Here is a 4,275-nt window from a genome sequence, read left to right as displayed (position 1 = left end):
TTGAGAATTTGTCAGATTATTAGAAATATGAGTTCTTTTGAATACTCATAATGAAATATTTATTTGTAGTATCAAGGACTGGCAAACTTGTCTACATACTAGGTTTATGAAATCTATCAAACCATGTTTAAGATGTTTCCATTTCATAAAACCTAAAATAGGCTTGGCCAAGTCCCCCATCGCTTAATTTCACGCTTGTATTTATGTAAGTTTAACGCTTGTGTGTTTGATTCATTTACAATTAAATTATTCAAATGTTGCTTTTAAAATTATTTATTTTGTTCTTAGGTAATGTCTTTCTTTTTAGGAGCTCAAAGCACTCTATAAATGTTAATGGACATTTTCACAATACCCCTATGAAGGAGAAGGCAGTGAGTTCTGTGAATTTCACTGATGTCATTTTTCAAGGGACCAAGAAAATGTTAACACATCAAACCTCAGGGTCTTAGCAGTGCTTGGCCCTAAAAGGAATGTCACATAATTAAGTAAGCAGATTTCACTCTGATTTCTTCTTTGTTTAAAATCAGAATAATTCTAAAAATGGTACAAAATTGATTAGAGAAGTTACCATATGTTTAGTGGTGGGTAAGTAAGATAATCCATTTCCTATTTTCTTCTCCCTTTGTTCACTATTGATAGTCATGACCGCTAATCTTTCTCTTCCCCCAACTTTCCAGATTAAGAAGTAGTTCATAATCCTCCTTTATAAATATTTCCCAGGAGTATATGCTTCTTTAAAAAGTTTGGGGGAAAAATAAATAAATAGTTTGGGGAAAAAATTAAACTGAGTAGATATCTAGTGACCAAGTTACTGAATATAACTGAAATCAGTGTTAGTGAAAATGACAAAAACAGCAAGACCTTTCATACTTTCTGTTACTAACACAATACCTACCATGTGCTGGGAATTTTTTTTAAGTATTTATGAATTGCACTAAATTTATTACACTACACAACATTCCAGACATCCAACATGCCTTTGATAAATAAGGTAAATTGATAATTAATGTTACATATACTTGCAGAATTCAAATGGTTACTTCATACGGAGTATTGCGAATAATATTTCTGAAGTTAGCAGAATCTACAATTTCACTTTAAAAAAATGTTTAAGATTGGTTCCTGAATGATACATAGATCTTGTAGAACAATAGAACTTATATGATTTTCTATACTTAAATTTGACTTAAGAAAAATACACCCTTGAGTGCAAAAGAAATCTGAATCATACGAGTTACGGTTGTGATTATCAAACAAAGAAAGGGGCAGGCAATCACTGAATTAGTGTCCAGGGAATATTTCACAGTTTATAGGAAAGAAAAAATGACCCAAACAGTCATTCATAAAATCCAAAGCCATTGCTAATATTATAATAAAATAATCTTCAAAAATAAAAACGATGCTTTAGAATAGTAATATTTAAAGAAAACTAAATTTCCTGGGCCTCAAAAATTAAATTATCTAAATTTGGCTAAGGAATGTTGGAGGACATCCAATGATCATCTCCATCCTCTGCGGTGATTTTTGACTCAGTCTCAAATTATCTCTTTTCTTGTTAGAAAAAAATTGTTGAAATGTATCCTATGAAGATGATCTATTTTTTGTATTCCTGTTCTGTAGTCCATGATTCTTAATTGCCACAAAAATATCTTTTGACTAGATTTCTCCTGTGATTTCCTTTATCTATAATCTTTATTTTATATGCATGTATGGACTCTATAATGCATATATTTTTATATAAAACTAATATATATGAACATAAGGGGGGAAAGTAATTGAACACTTAGGCCATCTATTTCTCATTAAATTTCCTATCAGCACTATCTTTGTTACAATATTCTTGCTTTGAAATTAGGTGAATAATTTCAAAGGTGAGGCTTAGAGTGTAAAGCAACTTGATCATGGCCACGCATCTTAAAAGTGCTAAAATCTGGATTTAGATCCAAAACTGTCTAACATTAGAATATATAACAGTAAATGTATATCACAGAAACCCAGCTTCTTGTTGATGAATGTGCAAGAGAGAAAAATTAGCTTTTTTTATGAGTTAATATCAGGAAATAATTAACTGATTAAGTTAAATATATTATCTCAGGAAAAAAAAGACAATGAATTATAACAATAAAGATTAGAACTTTTTTTCAGTAGAAATCTTACTTTAAAAAAACTATTCTTGTAAACATAATTGGGCACACATCAAAATATCATCAAGGTTATTAGAAACCATTGTTATCATGAAATAAGATAAAAACTAATTTTGCTAAATGGAATCAACAAGGTCTTTAAACACAATTATATTTAAGCCATAATAGGAGCACCGAGCTGTTTTATGAGGCAATAATCTGGTTCCCGCGTGGATACACTATAAGGCTGAAGGCTGGTTAGAGTGTTTTGCAATAAGAGAACTGGATTATTGCCTCGTAAAATCGTTCGGCACTTTTCTCATTGTGATTATTCTACAAGTCTTTGAGAATTCACTTTTAAATAAATGTCAGTATACAAGTAAGTACTTATATAGAAAGAAAGCTATGACAAAGAAATAAAGTACTGGAAGTACATATTATCCTTTGTAAATAATAAATAATCTTTAGGCCTAAAGAAAGTAGTTTTTCATAAGGTGATAATGGTAACCATTCTCAGTCTTCAAGAATTTTTAGATTCGAAAAAAATCTTTCTCCTAATTTGTTTACCAGCCTCCACAAGCAGGTAACAAAGTATTTATTTGGGATTTATTGTATTTATAATGGGTTCATTTTCTTCATATGAATCTAGTATTTATAAAATTCTATCACTTTAGTAATGTCTATCATTTAAAAATCATCTTTAGCTAATATTTCTGAAATACATTTATGTGTTCAAAAATAGGACTTGGGCTTAAGAAAAATCAAATGTACTTTATTTGATAGGTCAATGGCCTTTGCTGTCAAATGGAATGCTCCATGTCTATGGATAAAATTGCTACAAAATTGTGGATCTATGATCAGTAAGTCATTTCCCCATAATTATTCACTTATCTCTCAGTCACATAATATACCCCCTTGCCCTGGAACACTGCAAAAGTATCAAATTATGAAAACTGGCTCAAAATCCAAGGCCTTATATGATCCAAGTCAAGTCCAAAAGCAGCTCCTCTTGATCCATAGAAGTATGAACTAAAATAGTAAATAACCTGTCCTCTATATATTCAACATCCAGTGATGAGACGAGACCAGCTTAAAAAAACAAGAAATTGGGGCAGCCTAGGTAGCTAATCTTAAAATAAAACAACAAAAAATTTTAAAAGGAGGGGGAAATAGAAGGCTTAAAAAGCAACTAGTTCATAACAATTCAGTAATCTTACAAATACTACCAGATTCTCTTCCTCTGGGGTAAAGAATGATCCTTTACTAGGCCTACTTCTCTACCCTCGGTGTAGATCTCCACTCTGTTCTCTTTGCAGCAACCCTTATCATCAACCTTACTTGGCCACATCTGAAAAGGATAAGGGAGTCTCTGTCCTTCCAATAGAGGAGATTTCCTAGTCCGTTTTCTGCCTGGCAAAAGGTGGGTACATGATTTTTTCAATCTTCAAAAGTCACAGACTTTTAGTCCAGAATAGTAATAGAGCTCTGTTAAAAGTTTAGATTTTCAAAAATATATTATGTTTGTTTCCAATGAACTCCTAAGCCCCAATTTTTTTGAAACACTTTTTATTTTTTTAAATATTTTTTAAAGATTTTATTTATTTATTCATGAAAGACAGAGAGAGAGAGGCAGAAACATAGGCAGAGGGAGAAGCAGGCTCCATGCAGGGAGCCCGATGTAGGACTCGATCCCGAGACTCCAGGATCACGCCCTGGATGGAAGGCAGGCGCTAAACAGCTGAGTGACCCAGGGATTTGCTGAAATGCCTTTTAAAATGCATTTCATACCAACCAGCTTATGCTATCAACATTTTGCCATAAAACCTCTTTGTCCAACACTACAAAGTTATTAGGTTCATTTTTTGCCTTCCAGATCATTGTAGGTGATAAATTTACATAATTCACCACTGTGTAACAAAGTCCACAACTCCCCCATAATGGTTTCATCACTGTCTGTCACATTTACCCAAAGCTGATGCCAGGTATTTTCAATCTTCATTAGGTTAGCAACCCAATCCTATAACTAGTTGGGTTTAGTCACATTTCTGCTACAAAAATGCTGCATAACATAACCCCCCCAAATATCAGGGAATTTCAACAGCTATCTTTTATGTTTCTTAATCATGGGTCTGATAGTCATCTGGAGCAAGAT

The 4,275-nt window shown here is 32.4% G+C and overlaps 1 long non-coding RNA gene across 1 annotated transcript; it reads left to right on the top strand.

The window, feature by feature from the left end:
* The first annotated feature begins 312 nt into the window (after positions 1–312).
* On the top strand, positions 313–3,548 carry LOC118354978 (uncharacterized). Its single transcript, XR_004816525.2, has 3 exons — positions 313–485; positions 2,907–2,983; positions 3,440–3,548. It is a non-coding gene; the product is annotated as an uncharacterized LOC118354978 (long non-coding RNA).
* Positions 3,549–4,275: the final 727 nt, after the last annotated feature.

This window comes from Canis lupus, chromosome 6, assembly GCF_003254725.2.
Source record: "Canis lupus dingo isolate Sandy chromosome 6, ASM325472v2, whole genome shotgun sequence".
Lineage (NCBI taxonomy): Eukaryota > Metazoa > Chordata > Mammalia > Carnivora > Canidae > Canis > Canis lupus.
The sequence above is the reverse complement of the archived record's forward strand: the minus strand, read 5'-3'. Positions and strand labels throughout refer to the sequence as shown.